The following is a 25,999-nucleotide window of genomic DNA, read 5'->3' on the forward strand; positions in this document are numbered from 1 at the left end:
GTCAGAGGAAGTTATACGACTGGATGGCCGTGCTGCATCGCCAGGATTTTCAGATGCAGGTTGGCCCCCGATGACACAGCTTCCAATTGGTTTCAGCTGTTTCCAAGATGAATCAGAAAGGCTTTTAATAAGGAAATCCAAAGAGCTCACGGGCTGTACGGGTAACTTCAAAGAGAGGTTAATATAGATCCTCTGAGCATTTGCCGCGCTGCCATAACCTTTATACAAACCGAAGAGCGGACAGAATCACGCTCTGTCAAGAAAACTCACTTTCAGTCCATAAAAAGTATATTTGTTTATTTTTTGCTCTTGGAACCTCAGGGAAAGTTCGGTATAACAATACTGCCATAAGAAAAAGAAATATCAGCAATGAATGCAGAGATAGATGCTGCCCTGTGCCTTAACCTGGAGTATAAAACACCACATGCACATATAATATTATAACTATCCCTGCAACTCGTATTGATCCTGAAAATCTTATAAAGAGTCCAAAAGGACAACGACGTGTTTTCCTTCTGGACTCTTCAGTGTCAGTGAATAAACTGTGGGCTAAAGCCCAGCTTTACTGTAAAAAGGAGAAAAGCACTGACAGAAGCCCATGTGAAAGTCTATGTCAAGCAGCATGAGTGCAGCCCATGCAATTTTCCCACCACCACCAAGATGGAGCAAGAGCAGCTGCCTTTCCACGTGTTATCTGGTCCCGCAGCTGACAGAGACATCAAAATCCTGACACACATACTATATTGCACATGGCAAATTCATGACATCTGCACATGCTGCCAAAGATGAAAGCCATGAGTCCTGGTACAAGGCATGTGGGAATAGATGTACAATAACGAGAGCCTTGGGGCCAGTCTTAATGAGGAGGATTAGTGAACCATGATAGGGCTCTTGTGTGCAGCTATAAGAAGGCTGGTGAGGCTGGTAGAAGCGAGGCCTGGATGGATGAGGGAGCAGTAGTTTGTCAGGTAGAGGACGGACTCACCTCGGCTCCCAGGAAACTCTTAAATGAGACAGAGGGAGTGCAGACCAATAGATGAGGCCAGATTGTAAAAGCTGACAAGTGCAATCAATAGATCGCACGGTGATATTAACTTGCTATCATCTTTTTGATATCCTGCTGAGACGGGACGGAGGAGAAAGGCAATTCCCAGGTTCAACTATTGTGATATATCTTCTCAGCACTGTTCGTGATGAATTTTTCAGCACAAACATTATGTGATCTTAGAGTGCTTTATGAATCTAATTCTAGTTAATTGCTTAATTTGCCAATAATATGCTATCATGAGGCATTTTACTACTTCACCATTCCCATCATAGCAGATGGGATGGATGGGTGCAGATATTTCCTGGAGACAGGCTTCTGCATTAAAGACCAATAATGGTGACATTTGTCTTGTTTATTAGGTTTTGTTCACTGCTTTGAGTGCCATCTCAGCATTGCTCCCATGTGGCAGATTATTCCTACATCCAGATTGATCTTTTAAGCACTGACAATCTCTGAATCAAATGACATGTGTCTTATGAAGACCTGGTGCACTATAAAGTGGCACAACGGAAGGTCATCCAAGCATCCTTATGAAATAGGAAGTGCAAGATGCTTGGTGATGTGATGACTCACAGGGCCAGTTGGTGAACTAGTGTAGCTGGCCAGGTAACTGGCTGACATGCTAACCAGCTGGGAGCATGGGCCCAGTCCCAATTTCTTCATGGCCAAGGCACTTAAGGGACCAACTGCATGATTTGAACATCTTTCTGGCACTTGCCTTACAGAGTGGATGAGAGTGGAAGAGATCAATAATCAATTTACTCATTTATATCAAAACAGCATCATGCACTTATGTGTTAACCCTTTTCTTTCTTGTAGTTACTATTCTATGTTTGTTCACTGTTTTTTTTTAAACTAGATACAAAAACAGTCACGTAAACAATAACTGCACATACAAATCAAATTTGTAAAGAACATAAAATGGAAAATCTTAAAAGACAGGAGTACACAGAGACAAACATATACAGTCAGAGGTTTCAGGGAAAAGTTGCATAATGTTTCAAAAGCTTACTACCTAGTTGGGAAAACACGATGAGCTGTGGGCAATTCCCTAAGGCAAAGTCTGCCGAAATGACGATTTGACAGTGGGACAGCCCTTTAGCCCTGGCAGACTGACAGGGAACACACCTCAAAGTCTGTCAGGTTAGTGTGCACGTTGGAATTGGACCTCAGTCACAGTCACAGGCATGCTAGTTCCCCAAGCTTGCTGCAGTTTGCAAGCTTGTTAGCTCATTCGCAAATGGGACGATACTTTCACTCAGTGTATTCACAGTGATGCTACTTTGGTTCAATTTATAAAGAAGACTGAAGAAGACCACTGACTTTTGTCTTATTTGAAATACAAGTGAATGAAACACAGCTAAAAAATTACAAAAGCTTCCTCCATTTTGGACTCTCAGAGGTCAGCACTTTCAAAACAGTTTGGCATTTGTCAGTGTTCACTTGAGTGGAACTCAGCACAAAGATTACTCTGCAGCCAAAATCAAATCCACTGTTTGCGACTATTCCGCTGATATTAATTGATCATGCTAAACTCTAGTGAGGAGATGCTTTTTCGTTCTGGTATGGGCCTTGTGAGTGATTAGTAACCAGTCAAGTTGCAGTATACATCCATATCTGTCCAGACTCATAATATACAGTACCAGTCAAAAGTTTGGACACACCTTCTCATTCCATGGCTTCTCTATCTAACCCTAACCCAGTCATTTCTAGTGAGAAACATGCTGTCTTCACCTAGAGATCATTTTTACAGAGGAGTCCAGAGAACTAATAGAGAGCTTCACCACATGGTGCAACAATCACCTGAAGATCAATATCAGCAGAACCAATGAGCTTGTGGTGGACTACAATTATTCAAATATGGATGTTGAATTTACAAAGTCTAAAACATGGCTGCTTCACACACATCTTCAACCCAAAAACACAGAAGATCTTTACAATCACCACAGTTTCAGTCTTCTTTCTGTCTTTCTTTTAGTCCCAATTATGGGTGACACTCCAAAAACCCTGCAACCAGTTGTTAGTGCAGAGTATATGCAAGCATACAACGTATACCCACTTATTTTTCAGTCTGCATTGCGTATACCCACTTACAAATCCCCTCTGATGTGCACCATTTAGTAGTGTGCTTCATGTTTTCCTAGGATGGCAAAGGCATGACCCACCTTACTCTGCTTCTGATTGGCTACTACTCGTTGTTGCCTTCACTGGTTGGTTGGGTAAGAATATCAGGGTAAGGCAATCAGAGGCAGAGCAGGGCAGGTCATCCGTTGCCAGTGCCATCCAAGGAAAATAAGTGTCACCTGTGGTCTATCTGCTTGCCCTGTTGGAATACAAAGTCAAAAATTAAATTAATGACGGAAAGAAGGAAATGAAGGAAATGTGAAGCACACAACAATCTGCTTTCAGAAAAAAATGACCTTGCGATGCTGCGTCTATTGCGCTATTAGGCAGCAGCTCAGCTAATGATGGTGATGCTAACATTACATTGATGCTAGCCAGCAGCAGCTAACAATAGCTCAGTCCCTTCTCCCGCTCATGGATCTGTTGCTGCTGCTCTGTCCTTCTGTGGCTAATGTTAATTTCATAATGATCGTTACTCCCTGAAGTCAAGCAGCAGAAGTTAAGTGACAATGTGTAAGTACTACTGGCACATATTTGGGTGAACTAAATATGCAAAAGTAGTTTTACATGTGAGTGTTAATAACACAGGGAGTTTATCCTTTGCTGGATGGGTTGCTTTAAAAAAAATGGGGCATAAATTAACAGTATACCCACTTCTTCAGGCACCACTACACCACTGCCTGCATATATGCCCTATATTTCCCACATTATAACTCAATAGCATCCTTCATTAGACTTTCCCTTCCTGCTTAGTGCTGATGTCTTTCTAACACCACTGCCCCAGTCTGTAATGCAGACCAAGACCTTTCAACACCAAAGGCACAAAGTAAAACTGCATTCTGTACACTGTCTATTCGAATGTATTAGAAAAAGTGAAAATGTGGCTTTACTTGGCAGACATACAGTATTTGAATAAACTTTCTGTCACTCTCATATTCTGTAGATATAATAGTAAGCTTAGTCTAGGTTCACAATGCAGCATATGACGTGCACTTGCTATAATTAGACTCTTGGAGAGAGCTTTATTTAAGACGGTAAGCTTTACAGATGACATTTCAATTTTCAGTAGAGGAGCAGGCCAGCATAGTTTGAAGACAGATGGCTCCACTTTCAAAAGCTTCTTACTGAGGTCTTACTGCAGTGTTTTATCATTACCTTATGTCTTATGGTGATGATCATTGCAAAGATATTGATGAGTGAGTGTCTGCAGACACTAGCTTCCTTGCCCTAGATTTCATAAAATGTTCCTTTTAGTCTAACTGCGTTTGTCTTCTTACAGTATGTGTGCCTGCCATACTGGCAAGCAATTTTAGTCTTTAGAAGAGCATTCCATCAGTGCCAGAGACTAAAACCTCACAAGCACGCCCAACACATCCCTGACATTTTTAGGAAATCAACCCAATTTGCCTGGCAGATTGTGTTTTATCTTTATCTCAACCTTCCCAATCATTGTAGTCCATTTTGCCCGGGGTATGGCGCCTCCTTGCCATCACTTACCTGAACTCTTTTTCTGTTTTCTTCCCCTGAAAGCCAAATTGAAACAAGCACGGATTAACTCAATGTCACTGCAGCTTTGTCTGTGGGATAATGGTTGACAATGAGCTCTGCAGTGACAGCAGTAAATGATGCCAATTTTCTCAGAGAAAGGGAAGATGATAGAATGAGAGGAAGAGAAGAGTTTGGGGAGATAGCTTAAAACCCTAATCCAACTTTGTAAATCAGAATGCTCTGGGTTCTGCTGAGTGTTTGTCCAGCTGAAGTGATATATATCATCCAATCACTGTGGTGCAGGCAGCACAAATGCTGACTGAGGATATGTGACAGAATGGTATTTAGAAGATTCGATGAAGAATGTCACATTTCAGTGAAAGGAAATTTTGATGTTGTGTCTGAAGGCAATAAAAAGTAAGTATGAAGACACTATTGATCCATCCATCCTCAGTTAACCATAGGCTCTAGTGCTATATCACATAAGCAATCACTATATTAATGAATTCTAGGTGACTATAGGATTATCCAATGTAAGAAAAGTGATCTTTTGTAGGTTAGCGGTCAACTAAACGTTAAACTGCCAAAACAGCTCAAAGTGTTCATTTTTTAGTTTGATCCAACTTTACTGCAACATGAGCAAGACTGCAAATGGTCATGTTCACACCTAACCATACATCATTGTGTGTTTTGAGGATCTATATTCTAGCAATTTCCATCAACATCCAAAACCTTGACATTTACTTTATCCATGGTGTGTTCCAGCAGTAAAGTCTACAGCTCTCCAGGTGACCTTTTCATAGCTGTGTTTATTTCCAATAAGTGCCAGATTTACAATCTAAGTTTATGATATACCTTTGGAGCTGCTATAAATTCTCAGGACTATTGACATGTTGCCGAGATAATTAAAAATGTACCCAAGCTTAAGTGTTGGCATCCTCCATGAAAGCTAATGACTGTACTGTAAGTTGGTCAGTATGTTTACACACACACACACACACACACACACACACACATATTTATTATAGCCAGGTAACACAGAAAAACCAGGTTACACAAATGCGACATCACAATGCGTGCATCACTGCAGTGGCTTGGTGACTTTAAAATCTATGAACATGTGCAGCAGGTCACAAATCAGATTTCTTCCCTACCACGACCTTATTTTAGAACCTGGCATTACTTTTTAATACAAGATGCTGCTTCCTGATTCTCTTTGAGTGTGTGTGTTGGAGGGCTGACAGTACAATGAGAGACAGGCCCTGTAGTGAGAACACACAGCTTTTATTAATTGCACAAAATTGCCAGAATTGTACCAATATTCAGAAGTTCAGCAGTGAAAATTGAGTTATTTAGACTTATAGAGACTAGTTTGCGTCAGTTTCACTTGTAGTCTCATGATTTTTGGTTTAAACCGAGAACAGACTGCTTTCATCATGCCACTGTCCCTGTCTAATGTCTTTTTCCAGCACGAGTATACATGCAATAAAGTTGATTAGGAACCTGGGTACATGTTTGCAGTACATCACCAATAAATGCTCTTTCTCCAAGAACAATCTATCTACAGAAGTGTGATTTCTCTAAACCTCTTGTTCGATTACTAAAACCAGGTTCCTTGTATACGCGACATTTAAGAAATCGAGTTAATGCTGCAAGCTGACTGTAACCCTGTTACATTAGTGCATGAAAACAGACTGATGGATGAGTGCCATCGCTTCATCGTGAAACAAAATGAGTAAACTGGCCAAAACACCGTGTGCTCCTTCTCTAATGTGCTTTTAAATGCTACAGTAGATGTTTCATTCACAAATGATCATTGGGGAATTTGATAACTTGATACATTTACATCATTTACTGTATAAGCAAGATAACTGAATTAAGAACAAAGTAACAGGAATGTGCCAAGTAGGAAAGTACGGTTTGAATAATGGCATCTGTGCCTCAGTATCATTCTGTCACTGTGCAGTATATGACGTATTGATATCAGAGATCATGTCATGTAGCAGCGCACATGGATGGATATCAACATGAGTAAGCTATCGTCCTCTTTCAAGTATGTGCATTATGTTTTGGTACTCACAGGGACAAGATCAGTCGTTCGATCAGGTCAGATATCCAAACATACTGAGTCATGTCAAGAGGGTGGCTCGGAATCAAACAGCACTTCTTCTTGATAGCTGTCACATTTGTCTCTATTGGATCTGTCAGGTCACCTAAAGAAGCAAGAGGCACAGTAGGACATAAGTGAAAGGAAGTTATGGGTGATGCTTGTTCATATCACAATAATCTGCCAGTTGAAGAGTTCTGAAGGAAACTACAGGAAAGGAAATTGGCATTTCTGTGGTGTGCAATTTTAAATGCTGAAGACTTTATTTGGCCTGTCATGAGATGTATCTGATTCCACAAGAACATGGTCGGACATGACCACGGTGGAATTAAAACATCAAACATTCAAGCTGCACTGTAGAGTGCAGTCAGGAGCAGAAAAACAGTATTTTGACTTTCACTTTGGTAATTATACCCTTCTGAATCTTTTATACGAGTCTGTAGAATTAAAGGATAGGCGAATCAGTTTGAGGGAAAATATAACGATAGGGACATCAGGGTCAGATGGAGACAGATTCAAATCCATGATGTTTTCAGACAAGGTTTCAATGAAATCGTCTGTCTTATGAAAGGAGGGAATAGCTGGTGTCTGATAATGCAGCATTAATACATCTCCTCATTAAAATTCTACGACCATGTCAGAGCACATGTCCGCCCAGAACCCACTGCTGCTTCTCATCCTAATGGGAGAAGATAAAAGCAGAGAAACAGAGAAAGGTAGACACAACAAGATTTCATAATGTTTATTTTGGTAAAATTGTGTGTTGTGGCTCCAGGCTGAGCCGGCCGAGGTGAATAAACAAAAGCAATTTTGAAGTCTCAATGCAATTAGTGCTCCCTCTACAGAACAATACATCTTTCTGCTGAAACAAGGCTCTTCTTAAGGTCTGCGTGTCTGCCAGGCGTCTGTCTGTGCCAAATCAGACGGCTGGGGTAGAACACTAAATGACACAAAATCCAACTGGCTGAAAGAGAAGATGCTGCAGTCTTATGGCAATGGACAAGAGACGGCAAATTAAACAGTGTCAGTGTGATACTGGAGAATAAGCGCTGTGAACACAACAAAAAAGCACATTGCTTGTTCCCTGAAAATGATGATGCTTTGATTTCTTCTTTAAAAACCTTTCTGTTAGATGTACAACTTATTTAGATGGTCCATTTACACAAATTCAAAAAAGAAAAAAAAAAAAGTGTCCGGGTTTACAGATATGAGATTTGTGTTTTTGCCAAATTTCAGACAACCCAAACAGAATGCATCCGCCCATAGCTGTCGCCAGTGCACCATGTCACTATTTTCCAAGCAAGTTGAGCTGTCACAGTCTGCAGGAGCCACAGTTTCCATGGGAGTACAGCCATCAAGGTTTTCGTCTTGTGGACCCAGGCTTGGTCTCATCTAATGTAGGTTGGAAATCAACAGACATGAGAGGAATGGTTGGAGCACAGAATGTCACTAAGTATTTGAGCATCAGTAGCCTCTTGAAGTCAAAACAGTCGTAGGCCAGCCTACAGGCTATAAAAGGAAAATCCAGATCATCCTCCAGGTCAGAAGACATTGTGCAGGCCTTGAGTTTGATACATGTGATCTAGAGCGACTGGACCATTGTCGCTGTTTAGTTTTTCACTTTACAATGTAGCGACAACACAAATGAGAAAAGAGCAAGACTTGGTAGAAAAATCCATTGGCCATCCAAGAATGGGAAAGGGAAGTTTGACAGACGTAGCGACGATAACCACTGGGCCATTGAGTAAAAACGCAGACCTGAATTGTTAGACTGTGTTGCCATTTCATTTCCATTTCATTACTGAGTCTGGTATTGTGTTCATTTTCAGTTTCCAGTGTTCATCAGTGCCATTTTAAGTTATCACAGGAGCTACAGTAGTCACTAGGGCGACTTCAATTTATGTTTTTCAATGCCGATTGAAGAAATGTAGCAAGTCTTGAATGGGCATCCAAGACTTGTTATTTTTGTAAGTCAGCTTTTCTGTGTAGAAAAGGTCTTTATTGGCTCAGTAGTTTCTCACTTGTGAAGAAACAGCCCTTGGTGAGCATAACCAGACCTTTGAATGAAAAAAAAAAAACAAAACAAAACAAAAAAAACAATTTCAGATGTTGTCAATGATTCAAGGTCTGGAACAGAACAAAGATACCCTCGGGGTAAGATAGAAAAGATTATGGCCAAATAGGACTGCTTGATGCTTTTCTTGGAATGGTAAAATATGAATTAGAATAAACTGAATAGGTTGAAAGGAGAGTTTGCCCTCTTTGACAAACAGTTTCAGTTGTTACGTGACATGATTTTTGCCTGTGACACAGTGACAAGCTGCAGAGCATCCTCCCAAAATCCCATTAACATGCTCTTTCTGCAATGCGGGTTGTTAACTAAGCCACAGCAATTTCCTGACTTCCTTGGTTGTAGCGGTTAGCTGTACACCTCTGCTTTGATTCTGGCAGCACAATATGCTTAATGAGATTCCAGGGCCCGCAAGCAGCCTCTTCCTATACCCACCAACAGCAGCCCGATTGCCCACACTGCCTTGTGGTGAGCCTAACATTGTTCAAGTGTGAACAAGCATGAAGCTGTAAAAGTTCAACCAGAAATCAGACAGTAACAATTTCACGCTGTATAATTGAGACACTGCTGTTGCGTGTAGCATAGGTCATCAACAGCTGTCGCTCTAGATTATGGTTGATGTAACAGAGTGAAACATGGCACACTGGAAAAGGGTTTCTCTGTGCGTGGACACAGAGCTCCTTTACTTTTCAGCATCTTGCAGTAGTGGTCAGGTTGTTTTAAATGCAGATTTACAGCCTGAGGTTACACATGGAGACAAGTGGGCTTGAAGGTGATGAATATGTAAATCAAGGATCGTCAATCTTATTGTTATGATACATAAGTTCAGGCTCTTACCTATGGCGATGTGTTTTTTTATTTGACACCTAAGATACCGCAATATCACTGCTATGGCCATCAGTTTCTTGATATAAAAAACAAGCAGTGTGCATGCTAATAAATGTCAAACGCCTCAAAAAAGACGTGAGCTACCAAGTGCTTAAAAGTTAATCAAGCTGTGTGGTCTCTGAACACTATTCCAAAGAACTTGCATCAAAGTAATAAATCAAGAACGCATCCTGTCACTGATAAAGGGGTCAATCAAGGTAGATGGAGGAGGACAAAATATCGTGTGTGAGTGTTTCAACTATGCGTCCAGTGTTTAATGTTGGTTAATTATCAGCAAGATCATGGGGTCAACATCTCTTCTGTCAGGGCCTGAATTGTATGAAGGATTCATTCACAAGAATACAGCAGTGAGGGAACATCAGGAGTTACTGAGACCCTGAATAACACTGTAAATCAAACAGATATATGTAATCACACAAATGTCTACAATGCATTCATTAGGTTGCCATATGAGATAAGACACAGAACATCAGCTGTACACACACACTGTTGCTTCAGATGATAAATGATAAATCACTCTTGTTAGTCATCTGATCTGAGCCACAGAGAACACATCTGATCCCAAACCAAAGCCACAACTAGACGTCTACAAGGAGAGAGCTGTCGTGTTCCTCTGGAATTAGATTTTATTTAATCTTCCTGCATATCAGTTGCTGAGTGCAGCCTGCTTTTAAAATAAGCAAGGAAAAGGCGATTGATTAGTGGAACCCAGATTTAAATGTGAACTCTTACTGCTTTCAGTGAAGATGATGTCTGTTTTTTTAGCAAGCAGCCTTTACATCTTACTCCCAGAAGATCAGAAGCAACGCTTTTGTGTCTCTGACCAAATGTTGTATGAATACAACAGATCGGTTACTTCCCGATGCACAAACACACATAACAATGGTTCAATTTAATCAAATTCAAGGTTTTGAAATTATTATGCATAAAGCCATCATACAGTATGTTTGCAATGTTGCAACCAACTCTGCCAAGCATTCAAGTAAAAAGTTATCATAATATCCTGCTCTGATTACTGTAATACATTCCAAACATCAGTACTGCCAAGTTTTCAACCAAAAGGCAGACCTAGATCCAGGCCAGCATAGTACATTAAATGGCTCCAAAAACACTTGATCCTACACTTCCCATCTTGTAACTCAAAGCGTCTTTATTTAACTGCCCCTGCCTGGCAAACAGCCACATTTTTAATACAAACTTTCTGTTAAAAAATTGTCCCCAAGCCAAAAAACCCAAGTGGTGAAACTGGAGTAATTTTCTCAGATTTGATGAAGCTCCTCCAGAACCACAGAGGACATACAACTGTTTTCCCAGGCTGAGTACTTCAAAAAAAAATGATGACTAAATTGACTTGTACATGTAAAATCATTGGAGTGCCACTTTAGTTCAACAGAGAAACAGTTCACAGAATGAGTCACAAGGGCTTTATTAGTCAGTGATGCACTTGCACAAGCCAACATTTAAGGACTGAGGAAATCCATAAATCCTGAGAGTTTCCATTGACTTTGCCTTGTCTTTCGCAAGTCTCTGCACAGCCTCCATACACTAGATACTCTTTCTTACTATTATTACCATGTGGAGCGAGATCATCAAAGAGCCGCTGAACTGTCCTTCCAAATCACATCCAATCTCTCTCTGCAAACAGACCTGTCATAATAACATGGCAGGTTGCTGAGTATACCACGACATTATATATCTGGAGGGATTTGCACATGACAACTGAGCTACAAATGAGGTGTCTCAAAGACTCGAGGTCAGAGAGAATGCTACGCACGTCCCTCTGCCCTGCTGTTGGCAATGTTTTGATCCGAGCACTGGGCGGTTGGACCAGGGCTGTCCCTTTGAATGCTAATGAATGATGTCTTCAAAGAAGCAGCGCTCCCTAAAGTCACCTTACACTATTGGGCCTGATGTAAAAGACAACTTCACACAAGCACGGTCCGGGCAGACATCAAATGACTGGCCTTATACAAGAACAACGTTTTGCACAATAGTCATTCTCATGGCTCAGCAAGCCACTGTGAGAGCACACAGAGTGACTGTTTGGTCCATGCGTTAAAGTGATGAGGACAAGATTGAGCTGTGGGGAGGATATCTGCGTTGAATTGTAGGGAGGACTCCATTGAGGCAGCTTCCTTGGATACTTACTGCAACTTTGCTTGAGATTGAAAACAGCTGTTCACTCTTTCTCCTCCTAGATTTCAGTGCTGATCTCTTCTCCTAATATTCTCTCCTTTCATGTCTGTTGTTATTCTCTCTGAGCCCAGATCATTATGGACTGTATATTTTATTATCTGAATCTATCTCAGCGTTTTGGAAGTAGCTTTGCTGCTGTCTGTTAGTTAGCACCCAGCCTAGTCTAGCCAAGTCTACTAGCGCTACCTCCTCACAGTGAAACACAACCTTGCTAAGTGGGTTACAATGGCTTGTGATGCAAAAGGGGTGTCTCTGCTAAAGACACATGTCCATGAGTTAGAGGATCTTATTTCAGCTAATGTAACTTTAGGTGTCATGGACACTCCTGTTAATGGTAGCCACAGGCTTGACAGCAGGCCTGCCAGGGAGAGCGTTAGCCTCACTTCATTGCCAGTTGAGGCACAGTTTTTCCCCACTGAGTGGTGAGGATGCAACTGGTTGTTTGGCACACGTTGCAGTCACCCCAGCAAGTTTGACAATAGTGACTGAGCACTCCTCAGGCTGCAGGTGATTAGAGAGCCTGCTGTGGGTACACTTAGTGAGAGTTGTTGTAGAGCGGAATACACTAGCTTAGTAAAAAAATCCTGCCACGGAAATCTTAATAGTGCAGACCATCAGATTGATAGCCCAGGTAATAACATTGAGACTGCTTCCCTCCCCTGCCACTTTACTTATAAATTATCTTCCCCTAAACCTGTGAAACCCAATAATCTAATTATCACCCCCATTACTGGCAGTGATGAAGTGTCCAAGAAAGCACCTGGTATATTCTTACAAAACAAAATCACTGCTGCATCCCTCCAACTTCACATATACTGACCTCCAAAACCTGTAAGTACTGAAAACTGCAAAAATAATAAGACTCTCAAATTTGCTTTGTACAAATATCAGATGATTATCTACCAAAGGTCCTCTCTCTCTCTCTCTCTCTCTCTCTCTCTCTCTCTCTCTCTCTCTCTCTATATATATATATATATATATATATATATATATATATATATATATATATATATATATATTTTATTATTATTGTGATTATTATTTTTTTGTACTAGTTTGTCCTTCTAATGTTGGGACTGATGTTTTTGCTACCTGCCACACTGGCAAGTGTAATGGCATGTCATGAATAAATGTGTCTTGGCTCCTTTCTTGACAGCAACAGAACCTGTTGAATAGTATTGTTAGTGTAACAGTGACTACAGCCCAGCTTACTCCTAGATTCTCAAGTGGCTCAAAACTTGTCTTTTTGAACAACATACATGTATGTATGTATGTATGTATGTATGTATGTATGTATGTATGTATGTATGTATGTCAACTGATGTGAAATATGGACTCTATATATTGTACCCCTTGACCAAACCCTGCGCGGTTTTGGAATTAATTTCCGTTGCTACACTGATGATACCAAGTTGTATCTGCCTGCAAAGGAAAATGATGATGCTCAAATTGGAAATCTAGAGGCTTGTTTATCTGCTGTGAAATCCTGTATGTCATGTAATTTCCTGCTCCTAAAAACTAAGATGCTGGCCATGGCCCCTGCTTGACATAAAGTAATGGTAAGTCTCAACAATTATGTGATCTCTCAAAGCTCATCAGGCAATTTTAGCTTTACTTCACTGACTCCCTAACCATGTCAGGTGAGGCTTTAAGGTGCTCATGATGACTTGAAAATTGTAAATGGGCTCGTCCCTTCTTATCTCTCTGATCTCATTAAACCTTAAGTCCCATCCTGTGCTCTCTGCTCTCAGAATCCTGGGCTCCTGTCTGTCACCACTGTTACAAAGAAGTTAGCTGGCAGACATTCTGGCTCTGAGGATGCCTTTAAATCTACAATGAAAACTTGTGTTTTTGCTTTAACTTTCAATTAGTACTTATCCTTCCATTCATCAGGCCTTGTACCTGTTACCACTTTATTTCTGGTGGGTCGGTCTCAATCTCAATGAATCCATTAACATTAGTACTTACAGTCTATATTTATCCTGCCAAAGAGAGTTCAATTAACAGACTGCAAACTTTGTCCTGCCCAGCTGTCCTTCTGGATCCATCCACTTATGTTTTACAATCTACATTTTGTCATTGTAATTGTACATATTATGATTTTCTGTTGTGAATTTATTCTGTACACACATATACTGCATGTTATATGCTATACAGATTAGAAAGCCCACTGAGGTCAAGTGTGATTTGTGATACTTAGCTATATAAATAAAATTGACTTTACTCGACACATCCTGCACTTTCAACACTGTGGTTTGAACTGAGAATCTAGCTCAACCCAGTGGGGAAAACATGAGGTAGATGAGAATAGACTCAGTTTGCAAGGAAGACAAAATATATTTTTGAGCAAGCTTTAGCAAACTTTCTGAACAAACACTGTGACACAGAGCTCAGTTTCCTTTTCTTCCTGTCTCGGCTTTAATCATACACTCACACACCAGCGCACCAAGTAACACATTGTCTCACCCACTTAAACTGCTGTTTTCTGAGTGCCAATGGTCCAACAGTTCTCTCACTTCTTCCAGATGTACAAACATATGTACAGTGTTGCATTGCAATATGCTGTAGGCCTATACTATCTACTGTGACAGGTCTGACATTTTAGTAAAACATTAAACATGTTCTTCTGGCTCTTGAACCACCTCTGTATTGGACCTACTGCATTTTTACAATGCTGTAGGCTTTGTGCAGGGGAGGTGAACCTGACCTATTGTTGGCTCTATCTTTAGCTCTGCAGCATCGTTGACACAGCTTGTGGATTGCTTCAGTGGGCTTTTGCTACATAATTCATCTCTGTTTGAGCAAAATCTGCTTGAAAGGAATTAATGTTACCCTGGCTCAAACCACTAGCCATTTAATCATTCTCATGGCACTGAACAGTTGTAACCAGTTTCCCTGTGAGGAGAAGTGTGCTGTAAAGCCGTGTGTATGGGGCGTTGGGATGCTGAATGGTCACGGATATTTGATATTTGGAATTATTGTATAATTACATTGAGCAGCTATAATAGGTGATGAATGCCGATGAATGTGAAAGCATTTATACCCAAGGATCTGCTGGGTTGAGAACACAGTAACTAAGTAACAAAGCAGAAATACATATTTGACCAAAACTGAGTTCAAATCATCATCTGAATTTTTGACGTCTCTTTCGCCCTAAAAAAAATACTAATACCTTAAACATGTTTGATTTCAGCGGAAACTGCATTTCAAATTAGTAGTAGCAACTAAATGGTGTTAAATGCCAAACTGCAGTTATTGGACTGGTTTGGGAATAATAGTTATTCTGTCAGGAAGCGATGCTCCCATTGCCGAAGAAGAGGGTCTTAGAGAAGTGTGAACAGAATGTTGCAATAAGACCTAATTATGTCAAAATAAAATCCAATTGTAACACTAGAAAAACCGTTTAAGTAAATTTAAAAAAAAAGATCTACAATATCTCCTCAGATAGTGACTGGGGTCTTCATTCACTTCAACTGCAGAGGGGAACAAACCTTTTTTGAAACAGTCTTGTATTAGAGGCAGGCCTTTGTTTGAAGCAGGCTTGTAATAGAAGCATGTCTATATTTCCAATTAATTGGTCATACTTTAGTATGGAGCCTTGTTTTGGTGCACTCCCATTTGCCCTGTTGAAATTACATCATTATGCTGTTAATTCAAACTCAACACTTCCTATATCTGTTTCAAAACAAAACTCCCCAAGTGTTTTTATGAGAAAGACACCTTTTATTTCTTAACAAGGTTTTTATTGTGAAACATTTGCAGGACCGTGTTGTTCAAAGCTCACTGACGTGTAAGGCTCCCATAGGCATTTGAAATGTAGTTACTGCTATCTTTGAGTACATGGATTTTCCTACAAAATTAATACTGAGCTCAGAAATTAAGACACTTAGTATTGTTCCACACAATTAAATGAAGTAGTAGCTAAATTTATTCATTAATTTATCATATTGATTTGCATATAAATATTATTAGCAGGCATACTGTCACAAAGTAAAACAGAAATATTCTAAATCTCACCTGTAAATCATTTCTGTTTATGTTTTTTAACAAACCAGTTTGAAATGCCAAAAGAATGCCCTTTATTTGTAGCTAATGTGTTTCCCCTTGCATTTCTCGATGCGTGCCGGTCCTGCTCTTTTTAGGTATTCTGTCTATGCTTTTTTATTTCTTTGGGCAAAAACATCTGTCTACAAAGACGTAAAATGAAGCTATTATTATTTCTAATTTGTTACAGCTTGCCAGGTAGTGTGAAAACTTGTATCCTTTTGCAGAAGCTCTGAGATTACATGACTGAAAACTGCTCATAGCATGAGACGGAGACATTGTGAAGAGCTGCAAGACAGTGAGAGACCTTTAGTGTGTCACAGCACACTGTTTAACACCCCGACAGCGTGATGCATCTGAGAGATGAGTCGGTGTATTTATAGTCTCATTTGCATGCAAGATATATGATGAAGCCGCATACAGTAATTGACTGTGTAAGTTGAGCCCTCCAGTGCCGTACATGAGATGGAATATTTTAGCTCATGACAAGTACACAAGGGGGAGATGCATTATGTATGCAAGGGTAATACCACATTTAAAATTCCAAAACTCTTTGTTGTTGTAAAATCTGTTTTGGGAGAATATTGGGATGAGGCTTACATAAAGAGCCTTGGCCTGAAGCTCATGTTTGTCTCCTGTCAGGTTGTAATGTACTCGCTTATGTATGCAGAATGTAAATGAAAGTGAGCTGGATTACATCCAAAACAGACTTAGAAAATAAGCTTAATGACATCATTTTATCTGGCATCATACAGCCACGCAAAGCTGCATGATCAACCGACTGTGGATTAGTTTAGCACCGTTTCTGGTTTCTGATTGAACCATTACTCAGGAAGTTCTCGGAAAAAAAAACAAAAACATTTGCCTCACCAGAAGGACAGTTCATGCACGCAGGTGGTGTTGCAGTGGCGATACTGCTTTCTTGCTGCAGAGGGTCAGTCCTTCACACCAAAGGATGGCATTTTAAAAGGTCAGTCCATACAGTATGAATACATGGCGACTCTTTCCTGTAATTTTCACTCTTTCTTATGGCAAACAACCATTGGGTTACGACTGCAGAAGGAAATATAATATGCAAATCAATACACATTTTGTTTTGGCTGTCGCTACAGTTTACACATCAGGTTTGGAAAACATCTCTGAAGCATTATGAGATATTTGATGAATCATGTCTGATGCTGGAAGCTTAAAAGCATCACTTGCTTTACAAACAGGGTATGCTCAGACCATTTGGACTGTTTTAATTGGCTTTCAAACAGAAACCCAATTAATTTGTCATCAGATTTTAATTAACATCAAGCCATTTTTATTAACATCAAAGGCTTATTCACTCAGAGGCCATTTATTGCCCATTAATAAAAAACAGAGTATAATTAAGGTTAAGTCCTGTCACATTTATGGATTTAGTGTAAGTTGACTAATGGATGGACACACTGGAAGTTGGTTTGTAGTGACGGTGCTGACTTGTAAGTAAAGCTGCTGATGCCTGTGGACAGATCTCAGTTGCTAAGTGCTTCAGTGTGACAGCCTGCCACCAGACTCTGCTTCCTGTCAGGGTTAATCACAGATGATGAGGGAAGTTGTCATATTTTGATGCAGACATCTGAAAACACCAAAAATGCCCCATTTAACACCGATTTTACACAGTAATATGCGGATAAAAAGAATTCAGGCTTTCTATCTTTTCTTTTGTTTTCTGTTGGTTTTGTGTCGGCGGTGGCCGGAAATGGAAATCTTGTTTTTGCTGAAGTGATGTAGAAACGTACTTAGGATGTGTTTGGTGCACCTTCACAAACCTCAGTGTGGTTTGTTGAATTGGTATCACACACTACAGCGATCAAACTCAAAATCAGGGATTTGAAAAATGAGGAAAAAAATATGTCCTCCCCTCCATACATACAATCTCCATTAGATTGTGTTTCGGGTCATTCACAAAGAAGCATGTTTCAACATTATAAACAACCGAATATGTATTTGCGAAACTGAACCAATATTGAATATCTAATCTAATCTATGGCATTGAAATTCTTTGAAAAACATCTGAAATTATATGGTTTGATTTTCCCTCTTTAATTTAAATCATTAAATGTTAATTTAATAATCTATTTTGAGCAGGTTTATACATTCAAAAATGTAACCTGTTGAGAAAAAAAAATCCCAATGACATATTCAGTTGCTTATATTTATGCTTATTTCCTCCATACTTGTAGGTTTGCTATGTTTTCTAGTTAAGTGATGCATAACCACACACAGGGTGAGTGGAGCTGGTAAGTGTACACCTGCTTTATGTAAATGGACAACCTTTGTTTGTCACAATCTTGCATTAGTGTAGGCATTAAATATATGTCAGAGCAGTGCCTACTGACAGACACAGATTGACAGTCTTACAACATGGTGTATGATATGCCCTGGTCCTAAAACAGGATGTGCTTGCTGTCTTCCTCTCAGCAGTCTGTTTGGCTCAGACCCCTGAGCCAAAACAGACTGCATACAGTACAGCAAGGTGCAGAACTGAGGAGAAACAATAAAAGGCTTCAGGCTGTTCGCTATAATGGCTTTACCCTTAATTCTACTACCTGCTAATTATGTTGCCTTCGCTTGATTTGGTTTGATTCTTGTTTTTGTTTCTGTTTTATCTTGTTTTTGCTTTTGTTTTGTTGCCAAGCACTAGGCAGTATTCTTGGCTGCCAACTTGTACTGTCATGGACATATTTCAGTACATCAATGAGCTCCCAATGCTTCCTATATACCTGGAGACTTATAGAGGATGGATAAAAGACCATTGTTAACTAATCATGTACGTCACAATATCATGTATTTTGTATAATAATAACTGTTAACTGAGAATTACATTGAAATCTTAACTCAGTTACAACAATTAGCTGCAGTTCTTAGCAGTTCTTACTAGGTCTTCCACACCCCAACAACACATGCAATGCAAGACAGGAACCTTGGTTTCAGTTGTCCAAACGTGCTTTAAACAAAGAGCCATCCACCTGACCTCTTCACTGTCTCTCCTGTGCAGTACCATTGGCTGTTCATCCCCCAAAATACAGAGGAAATGCAGCTACAACCTGAGAAAACAGGTTAAAAATCTTGTTTATTGTGCAACAGAAGGAATATTTGAACGTGATCCAGGTGGCGAATTAGTAGCACACATGCATATTTATTTACTAAGAGAGCGGGTCCAAACAACAAGATTTGAGAACAGTCCTCAAAAATGTATTTCGCAACAGAAAGTTTGAAGATTAACTACTGAATAAAACGTGCAAATCAACAGATAAATGTGTAAAATAAATATCTGAACTCCACAAATGAGTGAGTCTGCTCATAAATATGCCACAATGTTGAAACTGCGGTCAGTCATTTTCTATTCATACAAATGTTTTATCAGTTCATTTATAGGCTGAATTGCACTCTGTTAGAGCAAGTTGATTGAAATAAATCCCTGATCAACAGCTCTGTAACAAAGTGACCCACAGATTACATGCTGAGGTGATGTTTTGACTGTGTCACATTTGATTAACTTCTTGAAAACATGAAATATTCAGCTGGACATTCACAATGTCAGTAGAATGTGACTGAATGGCTTTCATTCTCTTTGATGAAACGCTGATATTTCTTAATAATATGCTGCATTCTGTTTGCGGACTGCTCCAAATTATCTGCTGGTGGCAATAACCGATGCACAGAAACACCCGAAAGACCCCAGAGAGACACGACTGAAGAAACAGGGTAGGCTCTTTCAGATGGCTTGCTGCATGCATCAGCTCCTCTAATGTGGCAAATGAAAAGTTGCTCCACATTTCAGTGATGTGGGACTGTTTTTGTTTGGCAGTACTATATATGCCATCATTTAATTAGATGGAGAAGGGCGCATATGTCTATCAATAGCTCCTTTGATCAATAAAACATGAAAAGCTTTGTCAGCAGTCGCTCAGTCACGCTCTAAAAAAAGACCACTGCTGTTTTTTTTGTTTTGTTTTTTTTTTCATTGTTATCTTTTCATTATCTTTTTTTCTTTTTGATTATTGGAACTGGGAAATATACTTCCAGTTGCACATCATTTTGTTTTGTTGTCATTAATCATATTTTTCCAACCATGTGGCCTCTTAAAGATGGTTTTATCCATTACTGTTGTGCGTTGTTTTTCTCTGTTTACTACCTTGACACACTGCTGCAAGAGCGTCAACATTTCACCAACAGCTGTCTTTAAAATAAGTGAATCCATGTATCACATTTCACATCCTCAGATCGCTGACAGTGATATTAAATGGTCACCTGTTGTGTTCAATGGTGTTTTCAAATAGTCTTCTGCTGTTGAGAATTACCGTGCATCATTAAACCCAGGCAGCGATTCGAGATAATGGTGTTCTGTATCAGTCTGTAATTCATTTGATGATAACATCATCTTTACATAAAGCGCAATTAACCCAACTGGGAGTCTGAAAGGGAAATTAAGGGAAAACAAAATATTTTCCCAAGACAGCATGCGATGTCAGTGTATGCCCCCACTTTAGATTGATTGCGATTCTCTTTGCTGCATCTTCAAAGAGTTTACTTCAGACAAAGATTAATTTATACGTTTCAGATATTCTAGATCCCTCACAGACAAACAACGTGAGATATAAAAAGCAGATTAATGCACATAAATGTGTCATTTCACAAAGGGGTTGACTGATACAGGATCTTGCATGCTAATAGTATGCAGATTTTTATTCTTATATAAGTTGTGCAAGTTTTTTTTTTTTTTTTTTTTTTTCTCATGCAGATGTTCAGTATCTTTGCATTGCATTGTTTGTTCATTATTACACAGTAAAACACATTTGTGGAGGTTTAACAAACGCTTGTCATGCATTTGCCTCCTGATAACAGGAGCTAGTTTGCTAGTCTTCTTGTTCCCTACCGATGTTGATGCATTGCTGCCTTTCTCAGCACGTTACCAACCGTGTATGAAGGATACCTTGTCATGAACCAGCCCACTGTCACCAGGAATTTCATCCATATTGGACATTTCAGCACTTCATGATTCGCATCCTGCCACTAGCTGAACAAAGACTGTCTAGATTTCATCTGAATTACTTTTACATCATCAGAACAAACAGCTGTTCAACAAGCACAGTCAACTCCATATACAGTAACTCTTAACACTCAACACAAAAGGCTGTGTAGGCTGCAGTTCTGTCTGTTCCTGCTATTGTGGTTTTACTTGTGCAAAAGATTTAAAACTAAATACATTTCTCATGCTTGCTTAAGATTCAAAAGTGTGCTCGATAAAAATGCCAGTGTCAAACAAACAGCACCTTCCCAGCGAATATCATGGTTAACAAGTCTATCGCTCACAAGGCTTTGCGCTTTCAGTAGGCTAAAAAGAAGGTGACAAAGAAACTACAGGCCATGAAACCATACAAATAAAACACTGAGAGTTTGTGGAACACAGCAGGGCATTTTTTTTCTTCTTGACTCCTTGAAAATAGCCCAGCTGCCCTTATATTCTCAGTCAATACTTTTTAATCAAGGCAGGCACTTTTTCAGGTGGCTGCCGTCTTTTTGAGGATGACTATGCTGAGAGGCTTTTCCATCAAATGTCTGACACTCTTCAATAGGGGTTAACGCTGAGATTTTTTAGATTTAATTTCACATTCTGTTAGAGTCCTTGAGTAGGATGATGGCTCAGGAGTGACTGTGAGCTGTGGGATGAAATGCATTTATGAGTCAGTGATAACCATCTTGCTCGTCAGAGATACAGATACCTTTTCTGTGCTTCCAGTGAACACTAACTCATATAACTTACTGCTGTAGTTTCATGCCATTATACATCTTCTCTAGTGGCTGCGTGCATTTTTTAGAGCTTGAAATTGTATCAAACCTGCAAATGAGAAAGTACTGAGATTGTTCATGAATGAAATAAATAAATGGTCATTCCTGTACTAAAATAAAATTGGGTCTAAAGCGTTTTGTAAGAGAGCATTATCAACAACACTGAGCCATTAGGAATTGTGGAGCTGCCAGAATCTTGTCAGTACATCACTCTGAAACGTTCTTGAAGTTTGAAATGCATCAACATTAAACATTTTGGCAGCCTGCATCCTTGTCTGGCAAAGGTTGATGAGATGACAAAATGAATATTTGATGATAATTGTTGTTCATAAGTTTGATGCGTAATCATGCTTGTGTAATTGTTTGGATTTCTTTTGTTCCTCTCATCACTTTGCTGCTCTCCTCCTCTGATATTTATCTGTTTTTGTTTGGAATCATGAAAATGAGTATAAATATTCTGGGTGTGCTAATATCATGGCTGTTTGGAAATGTTCCATATTAGCGCAGAGGGAATTACATGATTGGAATTCCAACAGTTACTTTTTCTTTGCACTTTTTAATCAATCAGTATTGCCGTTTTCTCAGTTGTTTGTTTAGGTTCTTTAAAAAATTTCAACTTTGTGTCATTTGCCCTCAGTCGCTGTGATTAGACCGGCAAATCAGTGGAGCAAAACTTCTATTACTGGGGAAAAATGGCTATCAATAGGTCTGCCCTGACATTATATTTAGGGATTGTTATTTTGTGTGTTGTGTGTTGTGTTTCATCCAGTCGTGTCACCTTGGTGAGCAAGCTTGCAGCTACCTAGTAGGGATGAACCGAATCCAAATACGTTGTTCCCAGCAATTGGACCTGCACATGGGAAAAACACAAGGTTTTTCTAATGAAACAGGATTTTTGTCTGTTTGGGCAGTTCATAAAAATTAGTTTCGTTAAAAATTAAGTATGAGGTATGTGGAAATATATTTCAGAATTAATTGTATGCCAATATTTAATCAGTTTGACCCTTTAAGGCACAACAATTGCATTGCCGATGACTATTAGGTTAGAAAATCCCACTGACAATTTAGTTGGTTGAACAGATACAGTCTGTGCAGCTGTACTAGTTAGCGACCTAGCTTATGGACCATGAACGTAACAGACTTTTTCATGAGCAGCAGCCGCAGCCACCATCCACAAAAAGCAGTCCAGGAGCATCAGCGTAAGTCAGAGAACCACAGACACAGGAGTGAAAAAGAAAACTGAGGAAAAGAATGGAGAGAATTAAGAAATGAGATGATGTGTGAAGAAGGCAGGTGAGGAGAAAGAAAGACAAGTGATGAAAATGTGTTAAGAAGAAAGGAGTGAAGAACAGAGGAGGAACGTGGAGCAGATGTGCTAGGAGCAGATGTAAGAGTGGAAGATATGCATTTAATTTAATCTAAAGTAGAGCTGAGAGAGTGACAGAAGAAGAAAAGTGCAGTGCAATATAATTATAGTAAATCTTCTGTTGGCCTGATATTCAATCCAGAGGGTGAAGACCACATTTATTTGGTATTTTAGGAGATCCTTGATTTACAAGCTACAAATATGTGTTAGAAGTTAGAAGTTTTTAAGTGCAACTGTTATATAATTAATATGTTTTTTGTGTGTGTGTGTGTGTGTGTGTGTGTGTGTTCCTGGAAATAAATACATTAGGTAATTTATCCGTATGCGTTGAATGGTACAAGTGTCTTTAAGCCATTAAGCACAGTTATGGGATATTTACATGAGAAGTTACTAAGCATTAAATGGAGATATATAAAATCAGGTGCTAATAGGTCCAAAACAGCCACTGCAGGAAGAGGCTTAATATGTTTTTCATGTAAAGGCTTATGTATCCCAGGGTTGCTGCCTCAACGGCGCGCTAATCCACTTTATTATCTGTGTTTATGGGAGGATTCGGTGTCCTCCGATTGATTACATGTGTGTAATTACTGTCAAGGCCATTTCTACTTTATGAATTTAAGGATAATCACTGGCAGAATCCATGCTACCTGATAGCCACCTAACTAGTTTTAGCTACCTCTTTGTTTGTCTGGTGTTTCTTGTGGGGAGCTGCAAATTGATTAGCTGCTGGGTGTTCATTCATTTATGGGAAGCATTCAGTTGTAGGTCATTGGCTGCGTGAATACCTGAGACTTCACAGAGATGGGGGACACAGCGCATTGTACCGCGTACTCATTGCCTATTCAAGCAGAAATACGGGATTATTGTTGGTATAAAAGTGGTCAAATGATTAATGAGCAGAAGAGATGTGTATTTTTTAGAAGTATATGACAACGGAAGCATGCACATCACTATATTATAACATCATAAACAAACCACAACAGTGAGACCGTAAGTCTTGAAGCCACAGGTTTATTCATGACAAGTAATTGCTGCCAGGCATCCAGTTGCTTAACCTGCTCGTGCACAGTCTTCACTTCATGTGATGCATCCACTGCATCTCAATCTTTCTATGCACAGCCCTCCTGTGTATCTATATCTATCAGACAAGAAGTCACAGAAAGCACTTCATGAAGTCATAGTCTAATGCAACAAGAAAAGAAGTACTTCTGGGTAGCAGCACATAGTGAAACCCCAGGCACTGTCTAACCACCTGGCACTTCATTGTCTCAACTGTAATGACGCAAGCATGAGAAACAACGCTCCTGACTGCAGGCTCATTTTCAGTTTCACCCACGCATGTGGGACAGGTGACCAGGACGCACAAATCAGGCAGCTCCAAGGGCCAAACAGCGAAAGATTGGGCCATTGAAAGATTTCTGAGGAAAGGGCTGACGTGATCCTCCTCTCCAAACCTCATCCCTAGTACCGATCATCAACCGCGGTGACAGTTTTGGGACAAGTTCATAAACAGCTGCTGTAGGAGGCAGAGCTATTCAGGGATCTCACTATTCAGACATTTTCTGATCAGGGGATTCAGAGGAGGCAAAAAAAAAGGCATTTTGCTGCACATAAGATTCTCTGCTGCAGTTTCATCAGCCAGTTTTTATATAATCTTTACCCTATTTTGTTTGACTATCAAGTTTGCTTTAGTTCTTTGAACTCAGTTTGTTTGGGTAATGTTTAAAAAACATCATATATTTCTCCATATTCTATTCAGGGATCTCTTAGGAAAGGCTTCCAAGCATACCCGCTCTCAAAGATGTCTGCAGAGGAAACAATGCATCTCTGCGCTGTTCCAAAGATTGATGGCACTTCACTTTCATTGCAGTAGGTCATGTACCCAAAAGTTTTCTTTTCCTCTGTCACAGAAAGTATGCCTTTTGCCTGCGGACAATATGCAGTTGCAGTACATATTCTGTGTTCAACAGCGCATCCAGGCAGGATTCCACACTCTGTATGTCCCACTGGTTGATTTATGTCCCAGGTAGTGAGCCAGTCAGTTGGTACAGGGAGCAAAGAGAAATGAACGAATAACCGCACAGTGTCTCTTAAAATGATGCCCATGTTGGACAATCTTGTCCATTTTGCACGATTTCTGTCCAGTGCTTACAATCAGTGGCACTCTACAGGTGGAGGTAGGGTTTTGAAATACGACATGAACAGTGGGGTGGTGCTGGCAGTAGCAGCTAACTGTGGGTTAGGTCAATTGTCCAAACTGTCCACTTTGTCTGGTGATTCCATTGAGCTAAACGATTGACCAATTCATTTGACTAGCAGTCAAAAAAACTAACACTGGTTAAATGGTGGCCTGACATTCAAAAGTAAAGGATCTAAAAATGTTATTTGCCAATCTGTGTGCTTAACATGACTTCAAAAGTAGAAACTTGAAAACTGAACGATAAAAAGTCTTAACAACTCTTTAATGAGCCTCAACTCATAACACTGTAACGCAATCAGTCCACAGAGATTTAGACTCCACTTACTCAATATGTAGAGAAGTGACATATTGAGATCACATTAAAATTCCATTGGCTATTGTTAAAAGTGTGTGGGGGGTGCACTGTGGGAAGATCTTTATTTGGCAAATCAATTAGTCTGTGTTTGATGTGACAGACTGAATATTGTCCTCCTCCAGGCAAGGAGCCTGTTTCTAGAAAGACAAAACGCAGCAGGAGAATCAGGCATTTCCTTGAGGACTACATTATTGATTTGTTAATATCACTGGAAACAAATGATGCCGTGATTAGGGTTTCGTCTTTATATAGATCGGAATTAAAGTATTCATTAAGAATAATCACCTGTGTT

At 39.7% G+C, this 25,999-nt stretch overlaps 1 protein-coding gene across 2 annotated transcripts in view; it reads right to left on the minus strand.

The window, feature by feature from the left end:
* LOC143331526 (leucine-rich repeat and fibronectin type-III domain-containing protein 2) overlaps positions 1–25,999 on the minus strand; it is a 136,777-nt gene that overhangs the window by 59,536 nt on the left and 51,242 nt on the right. Inside the window, exon 3 of one of the 2 annotated variants that reach the window (XM_076748466.1) lies at positions 6,741–6,873. The exons of the other annotated variant lie outside the window; for it this stretch is intronic. The gene's annotated coding sequence lies outside the window, so the exon portion shown is untranslated. The remainder of the gene's footprint in view (positions 1–6,740; positions 6,874–25,999) is intronic. 2 annotated transcript variants of the gene reach the window in all.

The sequence above is a fragment of the Chaetodon auriga genome, chromosome 14 (genome assembly GCF_051107435.1).
Source record: "Chaetodon auriga isolate fChaAug3 chromosome 14, fChaAug3.hap1, whole genome shotgun sequence".
Classification (NCBI taxonomy): Eukaryota; Metazoa; Chordata; class Actinopteri; order Chaetodontiformes; family Chaetodontidae; genus Chaetodon; species Chaetodon auriga.